Source organism: Haemaphysalis longicornis, unplaced genomic scaffold (genome assembly GCF_048455015.1).
Source record: "Haemaphysalis longicornis isolate Haplotype H1 unplaced genomic scaffold, Haemaphysalis longicornis Haplotype H1 scaffold_6, whole genome shotgun sequence".
Lineage (NCBI taxonomy): Eukaryota > Metazoa > Arthropoda > Arachnida > Ixodida > Ixodidae > Haemaphysalis > Haemaphysalis longicornis.
The window spans coordinates 49,239,592-49,253,734 of NW_027526407.1; the positions used below are offsets into that span (position 1 = coordinate 49,239,592).

General features: G+C 44.9%; 1 protein-coding gene across 1 annotated transcript in view; it reads left to right on the forward strand.

Annotated features, from left to right (window-relative positions):
- The first annotated feature begins 1,864 nt into the window (after positions 1-1,864).
- The window catches only part of LOC144142608 (uncharacterized), a 36,036-nt gene continuing 23,757 nt past the window's right edge, over positions 1,865-14,143 (forward strand). The window contains exons 1-3 of the mRNA XM_077674241.1: positions 1,865-1,905; positions 5,508-5,642; positions 12,595-12,966. The gene's annotated coding sequence lies outside the window, so the exon portion shown is untranslated. The remainder of the gene's footprint in view (positions 1,906-5,507; positions 5,643-12,594; positions 12,967-14,143) is intronic.

Here is a 14,143-nt window from a genome sequence, read left to right on the forward strand (position 1 = left end):
TAGAACCCTCTTCGGTCTGGCCACTAGGTCTGGCGGACTGGCCACCGGACTGCCGGCTTGTAGCCGTTGCTACCCTCACGTTAATTATTAGCTTCTAACTACGCTGTTCAATTGTAATTGATGAACAATACGTCCAGCACAATCTGAGTCGGCTCTGTGCGTGCCTTCGGCTGTTGTGAGGTGTCGGCACCGCGCGAAAATTTCGGCCGGCTCGCCGAAGACCGGCGACACGTTGCTCCGGTAGCCGCATCACCATCGCCCGTGGTTTGTGTATTGCACGACCGGCTCCGTTGGCAGTTTTCTTTCCAGCTCGATTTTCTGTACCCCGTTAAAGCCTAATGGTACGTAAATCCTTTCCTTTCGTTTCATCGCAGTCGCATCATTATTGGAGCGGTTACATAAAACTCTTTGTGTGCGACGCCTGGCACTGAGCGCGCGAGTGAAGTCGCGTTTACACCACCTCGCATTCTAAAGCACTGGGCGATTTGATGATCTCCGCGACGCTACATTTCTTATGAGTCGTTTCAAACCTTCCCACAGATTGGTCAAGCGCATACCGTCGAAGGAAGGGGTGCGCCGGTGTTTTACCTGTGGGTTGCCGGATCGAATGAAGGGCAGGCCGTGTCGGTAATGATCAGAAATGTCGCATGGACCGACGCCGTTAATGCGAACTGTGAATCGAAAAGCTCAAATCGTGCTGTTTCTTGTTTTTAATCAATCACTCATCCAACTAAACTATCTTAGCCGGGCCCCCATTCCTTGGTGACGACGTTTATTTTTTCTTGGAAAAGTGTCTGTGGACACCAATATAGAAGTTCTCACGCCCGCAAAACGGTTATGAAAGACACAAACAACCGTTCTAAATTAAGCACCAAGGTAAATTCAGCCGAAGTCAGGCTACGAATTGGCGTTTACTGTTGGAAACACCATGCATGGTAGCAAAGGGAGCAACGAACGTAAAAGTTAGCAAGCAGGATAGGAGAAGTTATTGAAGTAGTAAGTGTAAAGCCAGGCAAGATTACGTCAATCATTTATTCACGTTTCAACCACCGTAGACGTGTCGCACTGCACAAGCATGGAGCGTGCTAAACTAGCACCTTCCCAAAACCCTGCTGCTTCACGAACTCTTCAAATTTTTCAGTATCACGTTGCTGCCATCCCCATGCCCCTTGTTTTTTGTACTTATGTGAACAGAAACAGCAAAATTTATGCTCAACTAACTCATGTTTCGCTCTTAACGTCATCAGAAAGAGTTTGCTGCTGAAGAAATTGTTGCTAAAAGAAGCAGGTGTTGCCAGAGCTGGCTATTCTAATCACTGATGTTAGTTTACTTGTTAAAAAGACAGTGCCTCAAAGCAATGGATGCATCAGCTGTCTGTTCTAGATCTATGCTGAGCTGCAACATGTACTTTCATATGATTGATGCCACCACAGTGGGGGACTGTCACGGCTTTAGCACTCAAGTGAGTGCTTACTGTGCAGTGGAACTTGCAACAAAATCTGAAAGGTCAACTGGCATACCCCGGCATTTGCTGAGCTTGTTGAACAGCTTAGGTCTCCGCTACTGCGAGCTTTATTATGGCAGTACGGCATAGTGAGCAGCGGATAGTTTAAAAGACGCTCGCTCCAACCTTTCTCGAGTCCTCTTCTCTTAATTTGTGGAATCCCCGCAGTTTCAGAATGACTGCTGTTAAAAGCTGCTTTTGGAAGGGCTGTTTCTCTTTCGCTCAAGCGAACTATAGTTCATACTAGGTGCAGCACTGTGGAGGCTACATTGCTGTCAACAGTGCGCCCACTGAGCACGCCTAATTCACCGTGAAGGGCCCTTCAAAGGACATTTACTTCTCCCCTCTCGGCAGGTGGAACCGTGAGGCCCCTGCGCCTTCTTTCGTCACTTCCTTCACGGTGAGTTAGGCAACCACAGTGGCCTGACTGTTGTGAAACAATGTAGCCTCCACAGTGCTGCACCTAGCTTGTGGTATGCACTATAGGCACGGTCCTGATGTGACTTTGAGTGCATGCTTTCTTCAATTTTCTCAGCATCCTACTGCCTAGCCCAAAATTTTTACTTTTTTTTTACTATTAGTAGGTGTAAATTAGACTTAAGGTTGGATTTTTACATCTGTGGGGGCCTGTGGTTTGGAAATGAAAGGGTCGTCGTCTCCTCTGAGGCACAGCATTGGCCGAGTAGCTAGGTAGAAACCATCATAATTGTGATCATTAAAAAAAGTAATAAACTAAAGGCAAGACACTTCCTTGTCCTTAATCTGGTGCACATGATTTCTTCTACCCTGCCATGGCAAGGCCTCCCAGCATGGCGTTTCCTAAACCCTCGTTACAGTGGAGTCGCTTTATTCAAATTATCGCTTTTAACGAAGTGTCGTGCAGTTCCGACTCAAATGCGTGGCTTTTAGACGGGATTACTCGAAGGCTTGCCCAGCCTAGAACGAATTGGAAAGTTGCAGATGCATATTTACAGCACTGCTTAGAGCAAGTGAGCAACCGCACCGGTCGCTTCAAAGTACCACTTCCCTCTCTTCTTCTTCGCTTCGCATTTTTTGCACCATATGGCCCTTTCCGCGTGCGAAAACAGACCATCCCCATTGCCAGTAAAATGCTTCCACCCTTTTATGACCAGGCCCTTTTAAGCTGTGTACAAAGGCGTTGGCAAAGAGGGGGCAGGCAACTAGAAATCATTCGGGATGGCTTTTGCAGGCGCTCCCTTCTTCGCTCCAGCGACTGATTCCGAAATAGTAGATTTGGTTTCTTGTTGCTCTGATGAGAACGAAGAGTGAATAGATGAACAGTCTTGCAGAATACCAGCTGTAGCGCAGACGCTTGAGGGGCTCGGTCTGTTGCAAAACAAAGTCGAGTGCATGGGTGGTCACCGTGAGCTTATGCTGGGCCTTCAACGTCAACTGCACTCAAAATTTTTACCTCTTGAAAACCTTATTTCCTCAAAGCCTGCCTGAACAGGCGGCACGATACAAAATGTGAAAGCTGAAATATGCGTATTCATGGTGCAAACGACCATGAAAAAGTGACGATTTTGAAACGAAAATTGAGAGGAGAGTGGCCATTACTGCCAGGCTGAAGTGACGTTGCAGTCGGTGAGCGACCGGCCAGCGAGCTAGAGCTAACCTGCAAGCAACGCTTCACGGTCGCAGCAGCCCTGGGAGGAGAGCGCCCAACGTAGCTAAACCGATTCTCCTGGCTGGCCGTAGGAATAAGCATCCGCCCACAGCAGGGCCACTTATGCTTCATGGTTGTTTGGCGCTTTTCTGGCAGGTGCAACGTCATCTGTAACAGACCTGTTGTAAACGTCTCTAATTAACTACGCATTTCGCGTGGCTGCCAGTCATTTCCCAGTTGGTTTGGTGGTACATACCGTACGTTTGAAGTAAATTTGGCCGTGGTAAAATTTGAGTGCAGTTGGCCTTCAACAAACTGGAGCAGGCACTCCTCTTGCCTGGCAGAAATACCCAGCAAACTCAGCTTACGGCCTTTTTTTGTGTGTTTGTGTGTGAAGAAAGGTTTGTTTTGCTGAATATTTCGCACTTACTATTTCTGGAGAGTTGTCGTAGCTGATTCGGCTGTACTTATTGAGTTTTAATGAGCCGTCACTTATATCAAATTTTTTCACAGTCCCGTTCACTTCTTTATAATGTGGGTTTGCTGTACCTGAAGCCACTGGCAATTGCGAACTACACCGAGTGCTCCCAAAGTGCGGAGCATTGCATAGACGTCCTAACAACTAGGACGTCTATAGTGCGTAATCTAGGTGCCTGGAATCGTATTTATAAACCAGTTTTGTAGCTCCGCAGGGGATAATTTCCTGTCGCGTCACTCGTTCCGTGAAATGCGGCGAGTGCTTTGTCAGTCTGACTCCCAATATTTCAGTTTTTGTTGAAACAGGCACTGCCTACCCTTTTGCCTACATGTTCTTGACTGTTCGTGCACTTACTTCTCCTCACTCCTAAGCATGATGAGCCTGGAGGTTGCATGTGTGTACGTGTGTGTGTGTTGACATGAATTACCGTATTTACTCGATTCTAAGCACCCCCTTTTTCCCACGATCGCAGTGACCAAAGTGAAGGGGTGCTTAGATATGATAAACCTAAATTACCCCCCCCCCCCCCCCCCCCTAGTTTTTTTGCAACTGTATCTCTACCAGACGGGCACACTGAATAAAATTTTAATTAGTGAACATTCAAAAGAAAAATATGTACACACAGTGAACCCACCGTTTACGTCTGATACATAGTCACCTTCACCACCATTCGAGTACGTTTTGCTGCTTGGGCCGCCGCTCCCAGTATCCTCCAGCAGGTCATCGCGTGTTCTGTTAAGTGGTTCGTAATAGAAAACTTTATAAATGGCTTGGCCACAACATCAACTCGGGCCCGCTTCCACGCGTCAGAAATCCACCTTGCGATGGTTGCTTAAAAAAGAGAGTGCTTAGATTCGCACGGAAACTTTTTTCTAACTTGTTTCCCGAAAGTAGGCGAAGGTGCTAAGAATTGCAAAAATACGGTGTAGTTCGTCGTGGCTGCCACAAGAGTGTGCATGAAGAAAGAGTGCACTTGTTTTTGGAGGCATTTAATTTGACATCGCTACTTAAAACACGTGTGCACATGTGGGCGTGTAGATGAAAAGGTTTATACTAGTTTTGTCTTTTTCGTGGCAATTCTTGTCTTTAGAAAACTCGGCATCTGACTGAAGCGTGGACAAAAAAATCGCGCACTCCTCCATCTAACGACAACAATGTTTGCGCGCAAAGCTTTCTCGTGATGGACTCTTTGGTTGGCCAATCCCACACTGCGAGTATGTGCTACTCTGGAGGTACGCACTACTTTTATAGAATACCCACAGCAACTGACGGGTGTGCACTCTGTAGGCCTAACGTTCAGGTTTAGAGTGTACAGCGTGAATCGATACCTGCTGCCTGGCGTTCGCTTCGGCCATGTCAAAATGGAGCAATCGCATCGACGCCGGCTCCATAACGCGACGCATCCAAGTTCGATTCCGGCCACGGGAAGCGTTTTTTCCATTTACTTCACCCACAATTGTCTGCTACACCGTTTGGCTCCTTCCTACCGTGAATCCCGAACGTGCGTTTCGCTCTGCATAGCCCAGGTGGCGCCGTTGTTCCAAAATCAACGTGCGCTGGCTCGCACGTCCAAATTAACCGCCATTTTCCCATAGGCGAAAATCGATTTTATTTATTTTCAGGATAAACAGGTAAGTACTGTAGTTCCCAGTGTCAAACAAAATGAACCACAAAAAGCGACCTTCGTGTGAAGTTTGAGCGCGAACAGAGCGGCGGTTCACTCAGGAAAAATTTTTAAAGTGTTCCAATTACCGTCGCACCACCCTGTATGTATATATGTGTGTTTGTGTGTGTGTGTGTGTGCCTACATCACGGGGTGCCAACAATTTACAGCAAATGCCTTTTTGCCTCAGATGTGTTGCACGGACAGAAAGAGCGACCATGAATTTTGTTTCAGTCGTCGAACTCTGCCTGGGATCGCCAGGACGACACCGGCTCGTACAATTATTTCTCGCAAGGTTCTGCTGCCACCAGCGCTGTTAGCCCGTACAGGCGGCCGCTCCTTTACAAGCCACAAGTATCTGCCACAAAGGTGCGACATTGCTGAAAATTTTGCCCTTGGGGGGAATAGCATTGGACTTTACAGAATCCTAGTGGTTATGCCTCAACAAGTGTAGCTGTTTTCAATGTTATCGTGTGCGGGGTGTGGAATTTCGATTGGGCGACAGGAATGATTGACTCTTGCCTTGAAATATCTTCGCTCCGAGAGGTGGTAAAACCTTGGGCGTAGCGCATTTTTGCGTACCTTGGGTGCTCAGCTTTCGGTGACTGCATTCGTAAGTTAGTTGAGTGTATATCCGAAGCAGCCTCGAAGTGCTGAATTTGTGTTCAGTAGAACACAGTGCTCTTACTATCATGGCCATGAAGACAAAATACAAACTCTTTTTCATTATCAAAAGTCTGCTTCTTCGTTCTTATAACAGTGATACCAATTTTATCACAAATTCAAACAAATAATCAAGATACTAGTGAGGAAGACAGATGGAGCAGTGGCACCCCCCCCCAGCCACTTTCCAGCGATTTCTCTGTGGTGTCGCAGAATCTTGTTTGTGAGATTTACAGCCGCTGACCTAAGCCCCACTAAGGCTCACTAAGAGTGTTCAACTTAAATTGAGAACGACTCAGCGAGCAATGGAACAGAAGATGATGCATGTAACATTAAGGGACAAGAAGAGAGTCGAGTGGGTCAGGGAACAAACACGTTTTAAGGACATATTAGTAGAAATTAAGAAGAAGAAATGAACGTGGGCAGGGCATGTAATGCGAAGGCAAGATAGCCATTGGTCATTAGGGGCAACAGAGTGTATCCCTAGAGAAGGCAAACATGACAGGGGGCAGCAGAAGGTTAGATGGGCAGATGAGATGAAGTTTGCGGGGATAAATTGGTCGCAGTAAGCACAGGGCCGGGATAATTGGAGATCCATGGAGAGCCCTGCAGTGGGCGTAGATGGGATGGTGGTGATGAAGATGATGATGACCTAAGCCACCACCGAGAAACATCACCGGGCGATTGTAGAGGCGCCTCCCGTTCCGTTGACCGTATAAAGTGAATGTTAATGTGCAGGTAACGCACTGATAACTGTGTTTTTAGTACTGGTCCATGTCGTGTCACTCCTGCCATACTACATCGCTGTAGTGCTATTTTTGAGAACTTTTAATAGTTGTTTGTTTTTTAAGTGTTTTTCTTGGCTGAAATGGAACTGAGGGAGTGACGAAAGGCTATTCTATAAAATTGAATGAGGCTGCATTTTGTCTTCATGGCCCCTTGAAGGAAGTGCTAGCTGTTCACTACATGTAAGGAGGGCAGAACACAGTGTTCATTAATGAACTTGCTTTTTTATTACGTATTATTATTTTGGTGTAGCGAAAGTAGATGCAACTACCACTTCCACTGCAAGCAAAATTCTGTGCTATATTTTTCAATAATCTTTAGAGTCTGAGAAGATACCTGACGACAGGAAAATTGCCAAAGTTACCCCATTGTTTAAATCGGGAGGAGCAAACATCTACCCCCAAATTACCGTCCAGTTTCGCGTACATCCATTTGCTGCAAACTATTAGAACACATTATCGCTTCCCACATTAACAATCATCTTGAGTCTAACCAGTTCTTTTTCCGCAACCAGCATGGGTTTAGAAAAGGTCGGTCATGCGAGACGCAAATGCAAAAATTCACGAGTGACCTTCACTCAAGCATGAGTAATAACCTCCAAACAGACTGCATTTTTCTCGACTTTTCGAAAGCGTTTGACCATGTGCCCTACTGCCACCTAACGTCAAAACTATTTGCTCTTCAGTTAGACTCACTAGCCTTATCCTGGCTTTGAAATTTTCTTTCTCTCCGCCAACAGTTCACTGTCATCAATAATGATTTGTCGTCAATCTGTGATCATACTTCCCGGGTGCCACAAGGCAGCGTGCTCGCCCCACTGCTATTTCTTATCTTTATTAACGACTTGACTCATGGCGTTACATCATTCGTACGAATATTTGCCGACGACTGCATAATCTACCATCCTATCAAAAACGTTAACGGTCATCACGCACTACAGAAAAATCTTGACGTAATTGTCAAATGGTGTGAAACGTGGCAAATGGTTCTAAACGCATCGAAATGTAAAACCATCTCATTTGGTCGTAAGCATGACCCCTCCATTTTTCCATACCGTATAAATAACGAACTGCTCTCGCACGTTCCCACATGCAAATATTTGGGTGTACACTTCACACAAAATCTTTCATGGTCCTCTCACATCACTAATATCTGCGCAAATGCCTCGAGATCACTGGGATACCTACGCCGTAACCTACATTCCTCCCCCGCTAACGTCCGAAAACTAGCTTACGAAACTTTTGTTCGCCCTCAACTCGAGTTCGCCTCGCCAATCTGGTGCCCCCACCAAAATTACTTAATTGACATGATCGAGGCAGTTCAAAATAGGCCATTCCGATTAATTTCTCATAATTATAATTTCTGCTGCAGTGTAACACAACTTAAAAGAGATTATTCACTTTAATTATTATCCACTCGCTGCAAAATTTCTTTTATGCCTCTTTCATAAATACGCGAATAGCACTAAAATGACCAGACTTCCAATTGAACGACCCTCCTACTTATGAACTAGACTACACAAACGGCTTAGTTTCTCGCGCATGTACAGTAAAAAAAACTCTTTTAACGCATCCGCATTGCCTCGAGCCATCACGTTGTGGAATGATCTTCCTGATAACCTACCGTATTTTCGCGCATATAACCCGCCCCTGCATATAATCGACACCGCCACTTTCCGTCGACGAATAAAAAAAACTTGCCCGTTTGTTTTATACATAAAAGGATGGACCAAAACTACTACTCAAGCAACATTACACATTAATTTGTGCAAAAAAATAACTTGCCTAGCTAACTACGTACCTACAGTACTTGTCGCATACATTTTTCATGTTGGTATATTGTTGAACTTGTGTGCAAAGTAAGCACTGTCAATGGGATAACAGTGGCTTAGTCGCTATTACTGCTGTAGGGGCATCACGGCCCAACGTGCATTGCCGTGAAGTTGCACACAAGCTCACGAATATAATCTGGACTTCCATTTAACCCCTAAAATTTTCGCATTTTTGATACGGGTTATACGCGCGACAATACGGTAGTATCTGACACTGACCCAGTTTCCTTCCGCAACAAATTTCTCTTACATTTCAGTTGGTAATTTTAGGTTCACTGCTTCGTTCTTGTACGTATATGGCATTTCTATTGCTCAGCAAGAATTCTTTTGTAAACACAATTGCCCTCTCATTTTTTGTGGTTTAGTTTTGTCTGTTTAGACCTATCTGAACTAACTGTTCACAGTTCCTGTAAGTGCAGTCATGACTTTCCCTGTTTATTATACCCCAGCCAGTCAATGTAAGTTATATACATATTGTACACTTTCCCAGCTGCATCTTTTGAGTTGTTCGTTGATGATGTATGGTGCCAATTTATACATAGTTAGTTCTTGTTTCTATGTTACTCATGTTTCGCACTTACTTTTTGGCACCTTTCGCCCATTTACTTGTTGTACATGTCTTCGTTAGCCCCCCTTACTCAATGTCCTAACCAAGGGCCTGTAAGGTACTTGCAAATAAATAAATTAATACAAATGAGAACTATATTTGATTGATATTTAAAGGGACAGACAACCGATTTTTGTCGAGTACATATTCTCTATCCCAAATGAAAGGGCATCACTTCAAGCACCTTGACGAGAAACGGTTTTGCTGATAACGCTCTAGAACTTTTTAAATCGAATTGTTTGATCTACGAGCCGTATGTGTCCCTTCCAAAACTAATGCTGGCAACCATGACATAGAGTAGCTCGGCAACATACTTTTGTCTGTATGCGAAATAAAAAACGATATTTAAAAACTTGTTCCCAGTTAAAAAAGTATGAATCGCAGGCTTTCCTGTTCCGTTATGTGTTTTTTTAATGCAAGGGTCTATTTTGCACGAATGCGCCATCTGCTGGGATAGACGATAGGTAGTATCTGGCTTCACGTTTTGGAGGCGGGAAGTTCGATTCTCCCTGGGCGCGACGTTTTTTTTTTTTTTTTTTTTAAGCTGCCGTTGGCGTATTTGGCGTCTGAAATCAAATATTTTGGCAGAACAAACGCCCCTGACTCAGACAGAATCGTCAAAGCTCCTTCACTGGGTCTCTTTACTGAACGCTGCCGTTGATTCTGGGCATTGTGGCTCAGTTAGCCACACTGAGAGCAACCTAGCGGAGGCGGGCGGCGTGTCTTTAGAATTTTCAAAGTAATGTTTAGAAATACATATACTATTTAAGCTTGTACAAATACTTTTGTTAAAAGGTTTTCAATACGTAAATTAACGTTTCAGCAGTTACAGTAGCTGCTTGGTTTGCAGGTCACGTGACAGGGACACATATGGTAGTGTCAAGTTTCGACACTACGAACCGCCACCCTTCCGATTTCAGGAAGTTTGCTGCCAAATTAAAATTATTTCCGCCAGTTTGTTTAAAAATTGCTTGTGGTTACCGGACTAATAAAACGCTGGCTTTCATATGAGCTAGAGAACATATACGCGACAAAAATCGGTTGTCTGTCCCTTTAAAGGAGTACTGACGTCAATTTTCGACGTCAATATTATTGTGCAGTTCGCTTCCTTTGCTCAACACAATACCCTCGCTGAAATATGAGCGGCCTGCGACGCGAAGAACACACTTTAATTGGATCTCATTTGTCGCGCCGATGGAACAGCACGCAGAGCGGCACTCGCTCGTCAAAAACTCGTGACGTCACTTCACACGCGCAGCCACGCGAGTGGCGACTGGGCACTGGCGCATTCCAAATGGGTGCATGTTGCCAGAGCTACAGGCATAACCGCTGCCCAGAAGGGCACTGTTGGCAAAAATAAAGTTCCACACACGGGAAAGGAAGCGATGATGTAGCCCGGAATCGCAATAGAAGTCGTTATCAGGACTTTTACTGAAAGTGGTCATCAAATTTTCGTCACAGTGGTAGGCCTAGCACCTTTAAGGCAGCTCAGCCGTTCGTTGGCGGCGCGCTCGAAGCAATACCCCCACCGGCCTCCGTAGTGTTTTGACGTCCACACAAACCGGTGAGGTCATTCCGGGATTCTGTCATGTACGTCTTTTGGGCTGAAAGCGCGGGAAATTGAAACGATTTTCAGGCCGTTCAATGTAGTTAATTATCGCGTGCTGAAGTATCTAACGTGCTGTGTCGGGATCGCCAGACCATTAAGCATTGATAAAAGCAATAAAAATGGATCATAAAATTTTCGTGTCAGTACTCCTTTAAGGTTTCGAATATTTGCTAATGCATGCAGGTGTGTAAGCAAAGCCCAAGGACCTCGAGGTGTATTTTTGAACACAGGGCCTAATTTACTTACTGATAGCAACATCTGCATCGCCTAGGAAAGCTGGTCGTGTTGTCCGTCAGCCTTCATACAAGCAGGTTGTGGCAGAGTGTGAGAGGGCTCGCTTCAGTTGGAAAAAAAGAAAAAGCTTTAGATTATGGTTAGGTATATTAGGTTAAAGGTAGGGTTGTTTGTTTTAGGGTAAAACCTGATTTTATCCAATTTTTACGCCCAGAACTTGTTTCATTAGAATCGGGTTAAATTCGATTTCTCCCCGAATGGACCTTGAATCAAAGTAGCAATCTATACAGTTGTGGGCTGACAGTTCGCCGTTCTCAACCAGTATTTGGTGGAAGCAAGCCCTATGGATACAGCACTCGAACTCACTGAGTATTGGCATGACTCTACCACTTGCTACCCCAGGCTGGCGATTGCTACACTGACATTGTTGTGCACAGCTAATGAAAACTGTTGTCGAGAGAACCTTCTTTCAGTTGAGATACGTTCGACGATCAGAGAAGTCTTTGACAGAGACCGACACGTTGCCATTGAAGATGATAAGGAATGTAAACAAGCGAAAAATCGATGACCACCGTTTTGTGAACAACACGTTTCATTTCTTAAAAGTTATCAATGCTGTTTACTGTCATCATTGCTGATTCATTTCAAACACCAAATTTCGGGGAGTGTTTGCTAGAAAGCCCTAACGTCCCTCCGATTACCAGCTTGAAGCAAACACCAATTTTAACACATTAGAGAATCTCAAGACACCTGACAAAATAAACTGAGTATTATGTAGCACATCTGTAGATTTAACCCGAAAATACTCGAATTTCGAATTGATTTTACAAAAAAAAAACCCAATTTCTCTCCGAATATCAGTTTGAAAAATAGCACCTGTTTTTTACCCCTGATATAAAAAAAAATATGAAACCCAAAAACTAACAATCCTAGTTACAGGTTGAAGAGCAGCTACGGAAGAGCCTTAGTGCCTTGACCGCAAGCGGCTCTTCATCCACGCAGTACAAGGAGTCAGCTGCTGCGACTGTTTTGCAAAGCACAAAAAATAAAGTGAGCACAAAAACAAAACTAGCAACTTAGTGTTCTTCTAGGTATAAATTTGTGAAGTCAACCTTGATGGGAAAAGCAGGCGACCTCACACAACGCACAGTCGTCTTTCAAAGGTCGTGTGCATTGACATCACAGGTGACATCACAGGCGGAGGGATACAGTACAGGTGCCGTCATAAGTAATTTGAACAAGGATTGGTGATTATCAAAAATATTTGCCTTAATGCTTAATGTCAGCCATTAGCAGTTTACAGAAACTTTTTTCTATTAGAGAGGACTCCTTTAAACGCACACGAATGTAGATAGGCAATTTCCGGAAAAAGAAAGTCGTGTAGATTTACAATAACGGGCTTCAATTACTTTTGACGGCACCTGTACATGTGCTCCCGCTGCTTGTAACTTGTATCTGACCATAATCTCGTTACATTGGCTGTTAGCATGCTTTCTGGCCAATATGCTAAGTTTTTTGCACAAAGCGTGTAGTAAATTTGGCTCACCTCTCTTTTTTTTGTTTTGTTTTTTGTTTGTCTTGCACCTGATAGCCCCAGTGGCAGCAAGGCACCCAGTACTCTAACCAGTACTCTGAGCAGTACTCGGACCAGTATTCCGACCAGTACTCCGACCTTTGGAACCGCCGCAAGTGGGAGCGCAGCTCGTGGGAAAACAGCAAGCGTACGTGGGGAGCGGGAACAGGAGTCGGAACGAAACTCGGAACGGGACTTGGAACGGGACTCGGATCAGGACTTGGAACGGGACTCGGATCAGGACTTCGATCGGGACTCGGAACGGGACTTGGATCAGGACTTGGAACGGGACTTGGAGTCGGAACAAGAGTTGGAGTGGGAGCAGCAGGAGCGAGGCGGGGAGTTCCGGGAACACGTCGCCGCGTCGCATCGAGGGCCTCAAGCAATCAGGCCAGTCACAGTGAATGCCATTATTTCGGACCTGTGGGGTTATCCCTAGTTCTAGGTACTGTTTTCTCTTAGGGACTTGCAGACCACTCACGTTGTGTGCCAATGTTAGTACCAGTGGTACCCACCCTTTAAGCTTTCTCTAGGTCTAGGTACTTTTGCTCTCGTGTGGGAATTGGCAAACCAGTCGCACTGCATGCCAATGCTGGGACCAGTGGTGCCCATTCCCTAGGCTATCCCTATCTACTTTTGCTTTCTCTTAGAATTTGACCGACTGTTTTAAGGTGAAAACCTTATGTGCTCATTGTGCGAAACACGGACGTAGTTGTTGTCTAGTAGAGAAAATGGCTGCCGCTATAAAAATTAAATCAAAGACACATTTCATTCTGTACAGAGATAAACGACAGGTCTTATACCCCTGACACACGGGCACCTAAAAGGCCTTTGCAGAGAAAGACTGCTACCGAAACGGCGTTCGCCTCGGTGACACACGACAAAGGAGAATCTCCTTCACCGAAACGGGCATTTCCCGTAATGGGTGTTCGCCTATCTCCTTTCCCGGACGAAAAGGAGCAGCTAGCGGCGCAGCCTCGTAAGCAGGCACTAGCAAATCATAAGCTTCTCAGAACTTAGTGAGACCAAATGCGATTTCATAATACTTTCATAAATTGTTAAAACTGCAATAAAATAAACAAGCCCAATCGTAATGTATTTTTGTAAACATCTGCCCACTGTTGCCAGATTAGGCACGGGACATAGGCGAAAAAAAGCACTCTATCGTTGCTGTTTAATACAAATATGTGAAATTACCCATTTAGTTTTTTCCAGACAACAATAAAATGCGCAGTTGCTCTCTAAAATAATAAAAAAAGGTCTATTAGCCGCACTTTATTTTTGTTATTGTGCATGCTTTTTCAACAGAACTGCTAGCGCCACTTTATTGGTGTGTCAGTTACAGCAACTACATAAAGGAGATCGGGGGTTGCTGTGTGTCAGGAGCGCCACTCCTTTCCCCAAAATGTCCTTTGACTTGGCGAAAGGGGTTTAGTTTAAAGGCGATATAGCGTTGCCGTGTGTCACAGGTATTAGAGTGGGAGGCGAGGTCTTAGAATGCGATTAAAGAGGCGCAAATACAATGTAGCAGTGAAAAGTCATCAATAAATGTTGGCAGGCTTTCAGT